This window comes from Nycticebus coucang, chromosome 9, assembly GCF_027406575.1.
Source record: "Nycticebus coucang isolate mNycCou1 chromosome 9, mNycCou1.pri, whole genome shotgun sequence".
Taxonomy (NCBI): domain Eukaryota; kingdom Metazoa; phylum Chordata; class Mammalia; order Primates; family Lorisidae; genus Nycticebus; species Nycticebus coucang.
In genome coordinates, this window is record NC_069788.1 from 23,386,852 (window position 1) to 23,403,878 (window position 17,027).

Here is a 17,027-nt window from a genome sequence, read left to right on the forward strand (position 1 = left end):
CATGAGCACCACGCCCGGCCTCCCCCTGAAATCCTTAATCCCCATTCTTTATGCCTTTATTGCAACCTTGAAGCTTTTTATGTATCTTTTAAAATTCAGATAGCCCACAGCTTTAAAGTAGTCTTCCTTGGAGCACCTACTGCTTCCCCAGCTCTCATTTTCCATCATTCTTAGCTCGTGGCCGCATGGTGGCACATCACCAAAGACTATCTCTTACTGTTATATAAATATGCCAACCATCTGTAAATTATTTTACTTATTCACTCGTGTCTTATGTTGTTTCCCTTGCATGTAACATAAATTCTATTCAGACCTTAACTGCCACCCACTCAACTAAGTTTAAACACAGGCTCTTCTCAGCTTCATTCATTGATTTCCTTTTCTGAGATCTGCTAGCTCTGAGAGTCCTGACCTGCCCACTTTAACCCTTAATTACCCGTTCCTGTGTGTTTGTGGACTCTATGTTAGATTTCTTCTTCTGATCATCAGTAAATTATAAGCCAGAAGGTCAGGTGCCATGACACACCTATAATCCTAGAACTGTGGGAGGCTGAGGTAGGAGGATTACTTGAGCTTATGAGTTTGAGACCAGCCTGAGCAAGAGTGAGATCCTATCTCTACTAAAATTAGAAAAAGTAGCCTGGTGGTGTGGCACGTGACTGTAGTCCTGGCTACTAGGGAGGCTGAGGCAGAAGGATTGCCTGAGCCCAGAAGTTTGAGGTTGCTGTGAACTAGGCTGATGCCACAGCCCTCTAACCCTGGCAACTGAATGAGAAAAAAACCAAAAAACAAATTACAAGCCATGAGGACAGAGACCATTTAATGTAATTCTTCAGTATTTTTCAGCTGCACATTCTCAAATGTATACTGTGGCTTAACTAGTCTCACCTTACGGTAAGAGGGAAAGAAAATAATAATTTTATTGTGGACCGCCTGTTTGCCAGACACCATGTTGGAATTAATTTTACAAGATATTATTTAAAAGCCCTGTGAGTGGGCTTTTATATATAATGTTATGCATTTTATAGATTAGAACAGTTGGGCTCAGAAATGTTTAATACATTGTGCAGCTATCATGAACAAGTGAGCCTTTGGACCCAGGCCCATCTGATGCCCAAACCCACATCTTTCATCCCCGGCGTTGCCCCAGGCTTAGTTTTGGACCTTCCCTTTATGGTGTTGATACTTCACATTCCTGCTTTTCTTCCTGCTCTCAGGAATGTGGGGCGGCACTCTACCCTGGAGTGATAGTCTCTCTTGCTCTTTGCACCCTGCTTCATCTGAAGTAGAAACACCCTTCTTCACACACAGTCTGCTTGATGTTTGAGGAAAGCAGTGTGCCCATCTGCCCCTCCCTTTTCCTTTTGGACTGGCTTGACTGGCTTAAAAACATTTCTTAATGTAGAATAACTCGGGGCCTTGAATACTAGGGTGCTTTGCAGAACACGTGTGGATAAAACTGCTTGTGTGTTGAGCCTACTTCTTCACACTCACGTTGGGAGGTAAAATTATCTCATTGGACATAGCGCCTTTTGGAACTCTTTGTAGAACCAGCACCAGAGAACTTCCAAACTAACTCGATACAAATCTGCCTTTTTTTGGGTTGTGTTTCCGACCACAGGGATTCAGAGCAAGCCCTCGGCATATTAGAAGACGAGTTGCAGCGGCTGCAGCTGCCCGTCTAGAAGAAGTAAAGCCCGTGGTGGAGGTTCACCATCCCAGTGAGCAAGAATCTTCGGTGAGGAAACGAAGAATCAAGAAAAACAGCCGAGTCCAGCCAGAATTTTATCACTCTGTTCAGGGTGCTTCAACCAGGAGGCCTGTAAGTAGAGAATTGTCTTGATAGGAATATTAAACACTGTCAAATTGTGTGGTTGTTCTCTTAGTTTTAAAAAATTATAAAATTAACTTTTAGTAGTAAAGGTTGTCCTGTTATTCCCAACAAGTGGTGGTGTATGCACGTGAGTTTCAGCAAGGAATGTGATTGCTTGGAAGGTGCTAGGGCAGGTAGATGTCAGAAAGGCAAGAGTTAGTTACTATCAGGCAGACTGATCTAAAAACCAGTGAATTCCTGGCCCCATTGGGGTGGGAGTCTAGAATGAGGAGAGGGGCCATAGATTCAACGAGTTGAAGCATAGTAGTGAAAAGATCAGAGCTGGTGAACAGGTAACATCAAAGCCAGTGTTGGGACAGGAGAAGCAGTGAGGGAAGGTGGGGCTGGAGTGTGGGTCATGGCTGAACCCCTTCCAGAGGCTCTTGATCCGTGAGGCCTTTGATTCCCTGTGCAGCCAGCCCGGGGTGGCCGGATGTGAAGGTCTTGGCTTTCTCAGGTGTGGCCTTTATATTGTTCTAAGGCAAAACCATTGTCCTCTCCTAACCAAGTGCCCGGAGTCTCTGTAGGCTACAGTGCTATGGTTTCTTGGGAAATTTGGGTTCAGCTGGGAGCTTATCTTCATCTACTCACTTCCTGAGCACCTTGTTCTGTGTGCTCTGATTCTGTTTTCTTGGTTGGGGTTCTAACAAAAAACAGTTAGGAATTTGGTGCTTAGAAAATGATATATTAAAACTTTATTTCATGACTGCAATAATTTTACATTGCTTTAGCATTTAAAAAAGTGTGTCATTCATCCCTCTGCTGTAGGGAGCATATTATTGTTGTTTCTCATGCCAACCTAGGGGAGACATCAAGTCTTTATATGTCATTGAAACAGAACAGCCCTTCTGTGGGGGGTTAACGGTGTGGCAAACGCACGTGGAGATTGTTAGAAGGCCAGGAGCGTAACTAGGCCATCAGTAGATGGTTAAGAAACTAAATTCTTTTATAGAAAAGGACCTGTTTATCTCTAACCAATTGCAAAATAAGCACTCAGTTGTCCCTCAGTTTACATGGGAGATTGGTTCCAGCCTCTGCCCCCCAAATCCTCACATACTCCAGTCCCTCAATTGGCTTTCCATATATTAGACATGGGTTTTGCATGCCATGAATACTATATTTTCAGTCCATGTTTGACTGAAAAAGTTTGGAAAAAAAATCTGCGTTTAAGTGGATCCCCTCTGTTCATGCTCATGTTGTTTAAGGGTTAATTATGCATCTTTAGAGATGAGAGTCTTCATGATTTAATAAAACAAAGGCTATGTAAGTAGAATTTGGCATGTATACAGAGAAATATGAAATAGGACGATTTATTCATTTGGCAAACATATGTTTTTTTAATTAAATCATAGCTGTGTACATTCATGCAATCATAGGGTGCAATGTGCTGGTTTTATATACAATTTGAAATATTTTCATCAAACTCATTAACATAGCCTTCACGGCATTTTCTTAGTTATCATGTGACATTTATATTCTACATTTAGTAAATTTCACATGTACCCTTGTAAGATGCACCGTAGGTGTGGCCCCACCAATCACCCTCCCTCCACCCATCCTCCCCCCTCCCCTTCCCTCCCTCTCCCCTTTCCCCTTCTTCTTGGGCTATAGTTGGGTTATAGCTTTCATATGAAAGCTATAACTTGGTTTCATAGTAGGGCTGAGAACATTGGATACTTTTTCTTCCATTCTTGAGATACTTTACTAAGAAGAATATGTTCCAGCTCCATCCATGTAAACATGAAAGAGGTAAAGTCTCCATTTTTTTCAAACATATGGTTTATATATAAGAGATAAAGGATATACACATAGGTATTATGTTAATAACTAGCAGTTACTGAGGACTTAGTGTCTAACAGGTGTTATTCTGTGTCATTCACTTAACAATCCTGTGAGATGTCTTTATTCACATTTTATGAGCAATAAAACAGAGGCCAGAGAGGCTAAATAACTTGCCTTAGGCTACCACTGAGTTGTTTGGGGCAAAGTGTAGGATTTGGCTGTCAGCAGCCTCCAGAGCACAAACATTATCCCTGCACTCTGGTACCTTCCTATATGACAGGGGATTTCTATGAACTCACAGTTGGGTCAATGGACAGACATGCAAATAAGTAAACCTAATGCCTGTTCTGTACTGTGGGAGACCTATCGTAGAGTTAAACACAAGGCATTATGGAATTATCTTGGATGTCCAGAAATATTACAAATAAGCAAACACCTGAGATGAGTCATGAAGGATAAGAAGGGGTTTTCTGAGTACAAAGTAGAAATGGGCAGCCCAGACAAGAGGCGTACATAAAAACACAGAGGCATGAGAGAGCTCGGCTTAATCAGTGTAGCCCCGGAGGTGGTGCTGCGAGATGAGACTGGGCGGGTTAGGTAGAGGCCCGATTATAGAGGATTTTGGTATATTATGCTAAATCAGCGGTTCTCAACCTGTGGGTTGTGACCCACAGGAACTGTACTAAAGGGTTGTGGCATTAGGAAGGTTGAGAACCACTGTGCTAAATAGTTGGACTTATCAGCTCGGTGGCTCATGCCTGTAATCCTAGCACTCTGGGAGGCTGAGGTGGGTAGATTGCTTGAGCTCCCGAGTTTGAGACCAGCCTGAGCAAGAGTGAGACTCGCGTCTCTACTAAAAATAGAAAAACTGAGGCAAGAGGATCACTTGAGCCCAAGAGTTGCAGGTTGCTGTAAGCTATGACATCATGGCACCCAGGGCAACAGCTTGAGACTCTGTCTCAAAAAAAAAACAGTCGGACTTATCTTTGGTGATGGGAATCAGTTGAAGGTGGGGAAGAGGTAAATTGGTTCTATTGTTCAGAATCTACTTAAATCTTTGCTTCATCTAATCTTTCCAGGTGGATCAGGATGAAGAAGTAAGTGATTATTATCAAAGTTTAGAAAGCCTCATCCATCATTCTTCATTATGTGCCGTCTATATAACTGCCTTGGTTAATAAGGCTTGTTCTCCATGCCTCTGTGATTTTGAATGCACGGTTCTTTGTCTGTGAATGCTTACTCTCACTCCTTGTTTGCCTGGTGAACTACCATTCACCTTTTAAGGCTGATTCATGCTGGCTCAGTGCCCATAGCTCAGTGAGTAGGGCGCTGGCCACATACACTGGGGTTGGTGGGTTCAAGCCCGGCCTGGGCCAGCTAAAGAGCAATGACAACGGCAACCAAAAAATAGCTGGGTGTTGTGGCAGGCGCCTGTAGTTCCAGCTACTTGGGAGGATGAGGCAAGAGAATCGCTTAAGCCCAAGAGTTGGATGAGGTTGCTGTGAGCTGTGATGTCACGGCATTCTACCCAGGGCGACATAGTGAAACTCTGTCTCAGAAAAAAAAAAAGACTGACTCATGCTCAAATGACTTGTTCAGTGAAATCTTGTCTGATCTTCTATGACTTGTTCAGTGAAATCTTGTCTGATCTTCTATGACTTGTTCAGTGAAATCTTGTCTGATCTTCCATGACTTGTTCAGTGAAATCTTGTCTGATCTTCTATGACTTGTTCAGTGAAATCTTATCTGATCTTCTATCAGAGTAGGGTGCCCTTCTTTTCGATCCTCAGCAGTTTGTGTAGACCTCCAACAAAGCAGTAATTCTAGCAAAAAAGGAGAGCTCTGCAGTTTGACCTACGAGGGTTCAAATCCTGCTGGCTGTATTTGCAAGAAGCAGTTGGCACACCATCAGGGTTTACCTGAAGAGAGTTTAGTGGACGTGGTATTTACAGAGGTGCGTGCAGGGCAGAGGTGTTTCGTCAGCCTCCAAGCGGAGTCCCTCTCCCCCCAGCATGGCGGCAGAAAGCAGCGGTCTTACTGGATCGTGGTAGGAAGAGCTGGAGCCGTGGAAGAGCTCTTCATAAGACCAGTGGCAGAGGGAAGCAGCCACCACTAGGACGCAGGGGGCGTAAACACCCTGCCCTCCTAGCTCCTGCTGGTACATCCCATTGACCCAACCTAACAGGAAGCCAGGGGGCAAAGGAGCTTGGATGATGCAGATCACAGCTATCAGCCTCCCAGGGACAGGGGAAGAGAATGTGGGAGGGACAGGGATAGCCAAGCTGTTTTGACTGTAGACTCAGTTTCCTTATTATGAAGTGATAATGACACAAACTACCTTATGGAGGATGAACTGAGCTGGCGTATGGAAGGAGACTGCATGTGGTGACCTGCTTAGAACAAACACTCAGTAAATGGTAGTTCTGGCTGGGTGTGGTGGCACACGCCTATAATCCTACCACTCGGGTCTCTTGAGCTCAGGAGTTCAAGACCAGCCTAAGCAATAGTAAAAAAAAAAAAAAAGAAAAGAAAAAATAAGCTGGGCATTGTGGTGGGTGCCTGTAGTTCCAGCTACTCTGGAGGCTGAGACAGGAGGATCGTTTGAACCCAGGAGTTTGAGGTTGCCGTGAGCTAGGCCCACACCATGGCACTCTTAGCCTGGGCAACAGAGTGAGATTTTGTGTAAAAAAAAGATAGTTCCTTCCATTTTCTCCTCCCCTAGACTCTTGAGTTCTTTTTGAGGGCCATGTCATTGGTCTTAGAATATCCCCTGGCATCTGAATGTATTTTATTAAGTAAATGATATTTGTATATGAAATAAAATTTATGAAATGAGTGGTTAAGTAGTAATTCTGGGAACAGAAGGGGTCCATCCCTCAGTGAGGGGGGTTACTCTAAAACCCCTTCATTGTAGTTATGGTTAGGACATAATTACTTTATTGAAGAATTGGGATTAAGTTGGGCTTTAAAATGTGGGTGGGTGTAGGGAGTGGTTAGGGAGCAGGTGTCGAGGCTGAGACGTAGAGTAAGCAAAAGCAATGAGAACTGACCGGTTGTGGGGATTTATATGAAAGAAGTACAGGCTAAAGCTAGAAAAATAGATGGGGCCAGAATACATTTCAGATGACTGCTAGTTTCAACTTTACTTTCTATGCCTCTTGGAGACACTGGAACAGGTGAGTAGCATGATCAAAGCATGATTTAGGAAGATTAAGCATGTGACAGGCGAGTCAGGGGGAAGGACAGGGGACAGTTAAGTAGCTACTGCAGCAGTCCAGGACTGAGGTGATTAGGGCCAGAGTTTGGGACCAGTCCCCTGGTGCTTTCTACCGGTGTCTGATGATGATGGTGGGGAATCTGAAAACGGCCTCAACTTCTCTCTTGAAGGGTCAATTGGAACAGAGACAAATTAGAGAGTGGCATGGAGGCTACTCAGTTGCTTGGAGAGTGTTCTTTAGGGGAGATCAAGCTTAGTCCCACCATCTTACTGCGTCTCCTTTCAGTTGTCTTGGAAACTGGAAATTGTTCCAGTTGGAGGTGAGGGGACAGGGGCTCCTTGTCTCAGGCAATTCCTGTGCAGTCTTGTGAAACCTTACAGCCCCTGTTGACACTTTCCTGTTCTCACGCCATACGTGGATTTGAACTGAGGCTGTGCCCTGTTCTGGATTTGGTCAGATGCAGTCAGTAGTACCCACTGGGCTTACCCTATTCAATATGTGCCCAAAGCCTTTGTCTCCTCTAACTTACCCATTTGGAGAAAATCAGTGTTAATATAGCATTGCACTGTAAAAGCAACTCTGATTGTGGTTTGGAGATGGAATTGAAATTAATCAGCTATCGTGATTCAGGATTATTTGAATGATTTTATGTGAAGCACTCCAGGCGTTTCCAGTGGCAAGCTGAATAAGGAATAGGCTCATGAGTAAGACTGAAACAGAAGTGGCTGCAAAGATGAATCAGAAGATGTGACTGTGCGGTTTCTGCCACTTTCAGTGGGACTATCCTTTTGATGAACTGTCACGTGGAATGCATTCCACTTCAGCACCTTGGACTGCTCGGACCTGCCTTACTCATTCTGATTTTATAAGTTAATCTCAAATGTGTCTATAAGAATTTGTAAGGGAGATCAGTAATATAACCTTAGGTAATTATATATTTATTTTATTTCACTCGTTTAGAAAATTAGATGCTTTTAAAGGTGAAGGTGAGTAAACTAAAATTTTATCCTGGTTTTCTCTCAGTACATATGTCTGGGCATTTATACTGTATATTCAGATGTGTTGGCTGGGCTTGGTGACTCACACATGTAATCCTAGCACTTTGGGAGGCTGAGGTGGGAGGATTGCTTGAAGTCAGGGGTTTGAGACCACTCTGAGTAAGAGCAAGATCTCATCTCTATAAAAAATCAAAAATAAAAAAATTAGGCCTGGCTGTGGTGTCTCACTCCTGTAGTCTTAGCATTCTGGGAGGCTGAGGTGGGTGGACTGCCTGAGCTCAGGAGTTCAAGACCAGCCTGAGCAAGAGCAAGAACCTGTCTCTACTAAACAGAAAAAGTAGCCAGGCATGTGGCAGGCACGTGTATTCCCAGCTACTTGGGAGGCTGAGGCAAGCGGATTGCTTGATCCCAAGAGTTTGAGGTTGCTGTGAGCTGTGATACCATGGCACTCCACCCAGGGTGACAGAGTGAGACTGTCTTAAAAAAAATTAAAAAATAGTTTGTAATTTCCTCTTTATGATAATATGTTTTCTCCAATTCAGGTGTATCCAGATTAAGTAGAATGATTTTGAAGTATTTCTTCTTTTTTTATTGTCTATAATATTTGGCACAAGATACAAAAAAAACAATAAAAAATAAAAGAAAAAAATAAATAAAAGATTTGGTATGATCTGTGTTTTGAAATTATCTTTTACTTTTATTTATAAATATTAGTTAACTATTTTTTGAGATTTTGGGAAAAAAAATAAGAAGTTAACTGATGACTCCATACTGAACCTCAGAGTCAAAGCCATTCTATAATAGACATACTCTTATCTGACAATGTGAATGTTACTTTCTTTGTGTTATTATTATTATTGCTTAGTATTTCGATGCAGCAATCGTCTGATTTCTTTTCTGAATGTATTTGTCTTCCTTCATTCTTTTTTTTTTTTTTGTGGGTTTTAAAATTTTTATTTATCATACAAGCAGAACATTTTCTTTTTTTTTTTATCTTCTTTTTTTTTTTTTTTATTGTTGGGGATTCATTGAGGGTACAATAAGCCAGGTTACACTGATTGCAATTGTTAGGTAAAGTCCCTCTTTTTTTTTTTTTTTATTGTTGGGGATTCATTGAGGGTACAATAAGCCGGGTTACACTGATTGCAATTATTAGGTAAAGTCCCTCTTGCAATCATGTCTTGCCCCCATAAAGTGTGACACACACCAAGGCCCCCCCCCCTTTCTGCTTCCCCCCTGTCTTCCTTCATTCTTTACAAGGTTTTTGTTTCTAGTCCTTATCTTTAACATTGTTGTTGTTATTAAAATTTAAGCCTTTTTAATTCTGTGAAGACAAAAAGTGGAAACCTAATAAACACATGTATATGTAAAAAAATAAATTACAATAAATTTAAAAAAGTTAAAAAATAATTAGCCAGACATGGTGGAGTGTTCCCTTAGTCTCTGCTACTCAGAAGGCTGAGGGAGGAGGCTCACAGAGAGGACCCCCTGAGCCCAGGAGTTGGAGGTTGCAGTGAGCTTTGACGAGGCCCTTTCAGTCTAACTTGGGTAACAGAGCAAGGCTCTGTCTCAAAAAAAAAAAAAAAAAGTCACTAGGATGCTTGGGAGCTTTTTACTCCCCTGAAGAGGAAAGATAATTAGATTCACATTTCTATTTGTTCTTCAGTATTTTAACATTGCAAAACACTTACTTTGTTTCTGAATACTAGAATTTTTAAAAGTCATCATCATCACAAGAGCTCTTGCACTTGCTACAGGCTTACCTTGTTGACGACACATGGGCAATGTTCTCTTCACTCTTCCCTATTTTTATTTTTCCCCTCACTGCATCTTCCTGGTAATTTTCTGGGGTAGATGCTCACTTACCAGGGGAGGAAACTGGCAAGGCCCCACAGTTGGTAGATAATGGAGCTAACATTTAAACCCAGGTGCTCTTGACTTGAGCAGTTCGAGAATGGAGAATTCCAAGTGACCACAATTTTAGTGCCAGATGTTTAACCCAATCACCCTCAGAAAGGATTTGAATTAGTTTCAGTCTCAGTTTTTCTAACTCTAGATGGTAGATGTAGTTGAGATCTTTGTGTTTTTAAACTATTAATCAATTAGGACCTATTTTAAGATGGTATTGAAAAACCACAGATAAACCTGAAAGCTCATTTTTTTGCTATGCATTTTATTGGGTTTCTTTGTGGCATAGCACCTAGGAAGTAGCAAAAGTCATTTTGCCCTACGGCCTACTCACATGAACCAGTTAATGTATAACTCTCAGGCCCAAGAGGTATTTATGTGTTTTGAGGTTGAGGGTGGTGTATAGGGAAATAAAAGTCTTAGAGCACTAGAAAACAGTGAGACGCACTGCCGTTCCTGTTCCATTTCACTGATTCCAGGTTTTCACACTTCAACAGAGTTGCCTATGCTTGCGTGTGACTTGGAATTGCTGAGACTTTCCTCTGAGCTGAAAGAAATTTAATGAAAATCAGTGTTCCTAGGTTATTGCTTCCCTGCTGGGAAAATTTTGCTTGTGAGCTTCTGTTTTCCCTCTTTTGGGCCTACAACCCCAAGCACACAACTGGATATTGAGCCTGAAAAATTTGGTTCAGATATTGAAGGACAATAGGTCCGGTACAGTGATTGATCCTGTTTTCTGAAGTAGTAAATTTGAAGGAAGAAGTAGGTTTGGGTTGAGGGGTAAAGATAAACATTTCTTTTGTATTTAGCTTGATGGATTTGGAGAACATCTTCCTAAGTAAAGTATCACAAGAATGGAAAACACAAGCATCCAGTGGATTCAATGCTAATTTGAAACTAGTAGATGAACAACTACATGCCCACACAAGAGAAAACAATCACAATTAAACTCAAGTTGGGGGGAGGAGGAGGGGAGGGGGTTTGGTAAGCTCTCACCTGCCGGGTGCAATGTCCGGGTATAAGGCCTCTGGATGAAGGGCTTAACTACAGCTTGGACTTTTACCTAACAAATGCAAGCAGTGTAACAATCATTTGTACCCACATATTAATCTGAAATTTAAAACTATTTCCAACTTGGATATGTTAAGTTTGAAATATCAATTGGATATATTTGTGTCTGGATTTCATGGAAGGTGTGGGTTTGGACTTGGAAGTTATTAGTACAAGACTGGATGGGAGGACGCAGGAAGTGAAAATTGACAAAGAGAAGAGAAAGACAGTTGAGGACTGAACCTTGAAGTCCTCCAGTGTTGAGATTTGGGAAGAGGACTGAGCTTCCCTTATAATGTCCAACTCTTCCCTCAGAAATAGAGATGCCTTAAAGAGGGATGAGTCCAGGGCTCTTGACTTTCATTTAAAGATACTCATCTTAGGCCAAGAAAAGGCCATTCAGGTAGAGAAGGCCATTTTCTAGTCTGTCCTGGAGAAAATAGCAGAAAGGGATTTCCCAGATGCATTCATTCATTGCTCTTTTCCTCCCCTGCATTCTGCCCTACTAAACCACTTCCTTGACCTCATCATTCTTTGCCTTCTGTTGTTGGTGACTGTTTTTGAGTCTTGGGGAAATTTTCTGCTTTTCTAATCTACAGCTTACATTGATGTGAGGCTACATGATACTTTGGAAGATTGCATAGTTTTAATTTTTTAAAATTAATATTAACAAGATTTTAGATCATCTTTATAGTTGGGAAATTGTTGCAGTATAGAAAGGACTTGACATATATCCTTGATCTCATTGAAAATATAGCAGGGTGTTCCTCTGTTCCTTTCCTGCTTAGATTTTTAAATGGTCTTCCCTTTCCCTTTCCTTTTCAAATATATCGGTGGAGGCAGCTTTATTTGCATAACCTCAGGACACTTCCTTTACGTGGAAGGGTTGACTTCACAGCTCATACCTTACTTTGGCTGATTAGTCGGCACATCCAAAGCTCTTAAAGGAAATGTTTGTCTCCTTTTTCTCTTTGAAATTCTAGAGAATGAGTTGAATTAATAAAGTCAAATTTCTTTTGCCAACTACATGAAAAGAATTTCATTGAATGACACCCATTCGATTTACAGAATCTTTGCTACACATTGCTATATCTCCCTTTTTAGGTTCTTAATTAATGGAATCTTATAAAAGATTTCATTTATTTTAAATCTACCATCAAAAGATTTGAGATTAATTGGCATGCAGGAGCATGCAACATAGCTCAGTTATACTGAATGAACAGTGTTGATATAGTGTTTAGCCTCTCAAACAACTTATTAAACCAGCGTGAACTTGATAAAGGGATTCATATGCTCTACCTAGAGAATAATAAGCCTATCTTTGCAACTTTGTAAATGATTCTTCCTGAGGTTAGGATTTTGACTGCAGCAAGGTCTCTTGCCATTCTTTTTATGTCTTGTCTTGTACTCAGAGTCACCTGTTGTCTTTCAAAAATACCTTAAATTGCTGTGGTCCCAGCTACTCGGGAGGCTGAGGCAAGAGAATCACTTAGGCCCAGGAGTTGGAGGTTGCTGTGAGCTGTGTGATGCCACGGCACTCTACCCAGGGCCATAAAGTGAGACTCTATCTCTACAAAAAAAACCCAAAAAAAACCTTAAATTGTTTCAGCTCCAAGCAAAGGAAACACAAAGAAAACATTTTTCTTTTTTCTTTTTGCAGTTTTTTGGCCGGGGCTGGGTTTAAACCCACCACCTCCAGCATATGGGGCCAGCGCCCTACTCCTTTGAGCCACAGAAAACATTTTTCTTTTTCTTTCTTTTTTTTATTTTCTTTAGAGACAGTCTCACTTTGTCACCCTTGGTAGAGTGCTGTAGAGTCACAGCTCACAGCAACCTCCAGCTCTTGGGCTTAGGTGATTCTCTTGCCTCAGCCACCTGAGCAGCTGGGACCACAGGTGCTTGCCATAATTCCTGGCTATTTTTTTGTTGCAGTTTGGCCAGGGCCAGGTTTGAACCTGCCACTCTTGGTATATGGGGCTGGTGTCCTACTCATTGAGCCACAGGCGCAGCCCGAAAACACTTTTTTTTTGCACTTTTTGGGCGGGGCTGGGTTTGAACCCTCCCACCCTTGGTATATGGGGCCGGTGCCCTACTTCTTTGAGCCATAGGCGCTGCCTGAAACACTTATCTTTTTAAGAAAAACATTTTAGATATTCACTTATGCTTTAAAGTTTTCTTTTCTTTTTCTTTTTAGGAGACAGAGGCTCACTTTGTGGCCCTCAGTAGAGTGCTGTAATGTCATAGCTCACAGCAACCTTAAACTCTTGGGCTCAAATGATTCTCTTGACTCACCTCCTGAATAGCTGGGGCTATAGGCACCTGCCACAATACCAGGCTATTTTTAGAGACAGGGTCTCACTCTTGCTCAGGGTGGTCTCCAACTCTTGAGCTCAAGCAATCCTGCCTCGGCCTCCCAAAGTGCTAGGATTACAGGTGTGAGCCACTGTGCCCAGCCCTACTTTCAAAGTTTTCACAGACAACTGTGGATCAAAGGACTGAATAGGAAGCCCTTTCAAAGATGGTCTTGTTTATTACTCTACCTCTAACTAGAAAAATCCTTAAATTGTTCTGGGAATATGGGCAGAATTTTTGTTTTTTTTTATTTTAAAGAACTCAACCATAACTTCCCTCACAATTCAGTATGGAATTTAATAGCTACCTTTGCCTGAGACAACGCCTTGATCTTGGCTCTAAATCCCATGGGTTACAATGTAAGATCATTTCCCCCTTTTTTTTTTAAGTTGTTGGGGGATTCATTGAGGGTATAAGAAACCAAGTTACACTGATTGCATTTGTTAGGTGCAATTGTGTCTTGTCCCCAAAAGTCAATTGTGTCAAACACTGAGACCCCACCCCTTCCTTCTTTACCTCTCTGCTCTCCCCTTCCCCACCTCCCTCCCTACTTCTCTGTCTCTCTCTGCTCTCCCCTTCTCCCACTTCCCACCCTGTACTAGGTTTGTCCTGCCCTCTGTGAAGAGGATGAAGCATAGCCCATCACAGTGTTGCTGTGAGTCTTTGTGAATCAAAGACTGTTAAAGTTTGAGGGGATATTAAAGCTTATCTCACTCAAAACAGTTCTAATGCTTTATTTCCCTTTGCTTCAGTACTTTTGGTGATAAGATCTCCCATCATTAGGTAGCTCTAAGGAGCAGAAAGTTCATTGTACTCAATCATCAATAAACTGCTTCTTTCCTAGGCTTTTGGTTCCATCTCCCAAGACGTTTTCTAGTCAAGGGCTAATTCTTAATTTTTCCAAACATCACCTTTGTTGCACTTCTCTAAACCACCTCCAAGTGAATGGCAAGTATCTATCTGATTCTGTCAATATTGCCTCTGTGTGTGTGTTTCTTTTTTAAAGTTGTGAGATGATAAGCGTGGTTAAAAAAATCAACATGGAAATTGAACATATCCTGTTGTACTCGTTGCCACCTGTAAGAACAACTTGGACCCCTCTTTAGGTATAAATCAGATGGTGATGTATTATACCTACGCAGGAGGAGCAGGCTGATTTTTATACCATTTTTGTGCTGCGTGGCAAGCTGGCAAGTACGGAAGCAGAACGTGGCGGTTAGCTCAGGGCGGGGTTACAGTGAGTTGGCTCAGGGGGCTACATTGTGGCAGTTGGCATGGGGACAAACTTAGGAGACTCAGTAGCTTGGGCAACTTTGAAAACTTGAGTAAGTTTTCACTATTATTTTACCCGTGGCTGGGAGTTTTTGAGAACTCAGAGAACTTCCTTATTCTATTCTGAAACCTGTTCCCAGATTTTGCTGGGGGTTGGGGTTTGAGACTCAGGCTGAGACAGTTTGAGATAGACTCGGGTCTTTTGGGGGGCTGTTGGCCTATTACAATCCAAACAAAATTTAGTTTGTACCTTGGGAGAGGAGAGGGGAGTCGGTTCTGGAAGTGACAGTGATGTTCTAAAAAAGTTATTGCTTTGTAGTAGTACTTTGTAGTTAAGTAGCACTTCATATATTTTAGGGTGTGTTTCCTATTCATCTCATTTAGTTTTATTTTTTATTTTTTTGTTTGTTTTAAGAGCTAGAGTCTCGGGTGGCGCCTGTGGCTCAGTCAGTAAGGCGCTGGCCCCATATACCGAGGGTGGCGGGTTCAAACCCGGCCCCGGTTGAACTGCAACCAAAAAATAGCCGGGCGTTGTGGCGGGTGCCTGTAGTCCCAGCTACTCGGGAGGCTGAGGCAAGAGAATCGCTTAAGCCCAGGAGTTGGAGGTTGCTGTGAGCTGTGTGATGCCATGGCACTCTACCGAGGGCCATAAAGTGAGACTCTGTCTCTACAAAAAAAAAAAAAAAGAGCTAGAGTCTCACTCTGTCACTATTGGTAGAATGCTGTGGTGTCACAACTCACAACAACCTCTAGCTCTTGGGCTTAGGCTATTCTCTTGCCTCAGCCTCCCGAGTAGCTGGGACTATAGGCACCTGCCACGCCTGGCTATTTTTTGTTGCAGTTTGGCTGGAGCCAGATTCGAACTTGCCACCCTTGGTATCTGGGGCCATTGCCCTAGTCACTGAGCCACAGGCGCTGCCCTCATCATCTCATTTAATCTGAACATTAAATGAGCATTAGGTAGGGACATATGTTATAAACTCAATTTGGCAAAACTAAGGCTCAGACAGTAAGTAACTAGCCAAGTTTATAAAACTAGATAGAGATAGACATCCCTCAGGCTTTACTATCTGTTATCTCTTATGTTTATCTTATGTTTAGTTTCTATCTCAGATAATACTTCGGGAAATGGGCGAGAACTTTCAGGAGAAGAATATAAGTTTCAGTTGACTGGAGATATTGTTTGTCTTCTCCTGGTGATTGGGAGTAGCTTTACATCTTTGAGAGTCTGTTCATAGTCTGCACTACCCATATTGGCCACCCAGGATGCCAAAATACTGGCAAGTCCACTCTGGTCTAATACTACTAAGTTCATGTTGGAGCCTCCACATGTCCTCCTCAGTGTTCAGTTGGTAAAGTAGATAACCCCTTCTGATGCTGAGGAGTATCACTGGCTTGTCTACACTGAGTCCCACTCCACACAGCTCAGCATTACTAAGGTGGATGTCAGATACCGTCCTAGTCTGTCTTCAATGCTGTAACAGAATACCAGAGACTGGGTAATTTATAACTAATAGAGATTTATTTTCTTATTCTTCTGGAGGTTGGGAAGTTCAAGATCAAGTCACCAGCAGGCTTGGTGTTTGGTAAGGTGCCATTTCTCACTGATGCACCTTGTCAGGGCATCCTCATGTAGCAGAAGTAGAAGGGAGAGAGAGCAAGGTCGCTTTCTGAAACCTCTTTTATAATGGCATTAATTCATGTATCAGGCAGGGCATAGCCCCCCGTAACTCAATCACGTCCCCAAAGCCCCCCCCTTAATACTATCCCTCTGAGGATTATATTTCATCACATGAATTTTGTGTGGAATACATATTAATTTGGTGCTAAAATTTTGTTTAAACCTACTTGTATATTGGTGATAGAATGTAAAGTGGTTCAGTTGCTCTGGAAAACAACATGGTAGTTTTTCAAAAATTTAAATACAGAGGACGAGGAGTGGTGGCTCATGCCTGTAATCTCAGCATTTTGTGAGGCTGCGGTGGGAAGATTGCTTGAGGGTAGGAGTTCAAAACCAGCCTGGGCAACATAGTGAACCTCTAACTACAAAAATTTTTTAAAGAAAATTAGCTGGATACAGTGGCATGTGCCTGTAAGTCTTGCCACTTTGGAGGTTGAGGCACAAAGATCACTTGAGCTCAGGAGTTCAAGGCTGCAGTGAGCTACTATTGTAACACAGCAGTCCAGCTAGGGCAACAGAGTGAGACTCCATCTTTTAAAAATAAATGAAATTATCTTGTGAGCCAACAGTTCTGCTTCTGGATGTATACCCAAAAGAATTGAAAGCAGGCTGTCAAAGAAATGCTAGACAGCCATGTTCATAGCAGCTTTATTTCCAACAGGCAAAGGACGTAAGCAACCCAAGGGTCCACTAGTGGATGAAAGGGTAACAAAATGTGATATAGCTGTGGTGTCCATGCAGTGGGATATTAATCAGCTGTAAAAAGGAAGGAAGTTCTGACATGTGCTATAATATGTATAAACTTTGGGGACATTATGCTGAGTGAAATAAGCCAAGACACAGAAAAACAAATACTATATGATTCCACTTATATGAGGTATCTAGAATAGTGA

The 17,027-nt window shown here is 42.1% G+C and overlaps 1 protein-coding gene across 3 annotated transcripts in view; it reads left to right on the forward strand.

Annotated features, from left to right (window-relative positions):
- Positions 1–1,620: 1,620 nt before the first annotated feature.
- DST (dystonin) overlaps positions 1,621–17,027 on the forward strand; it is a 465,208-nt gene continuing 449,801 nt past the window's right edge. For 2 of the 3 annotated variants that reach the window (XM_053603761.1, XM_053603774.1), the window contains exon 1: positions 1,627–1,822. The gene's annotated coding sequence lies outside the window, so the exon portion shown is untranslated. Of the gene's footprint in view, positions 1,823–17,027 lie in introns of all 3 variants that reach the window. The other variant, XM_053603771.1, reaches the window with a different exon arrangement.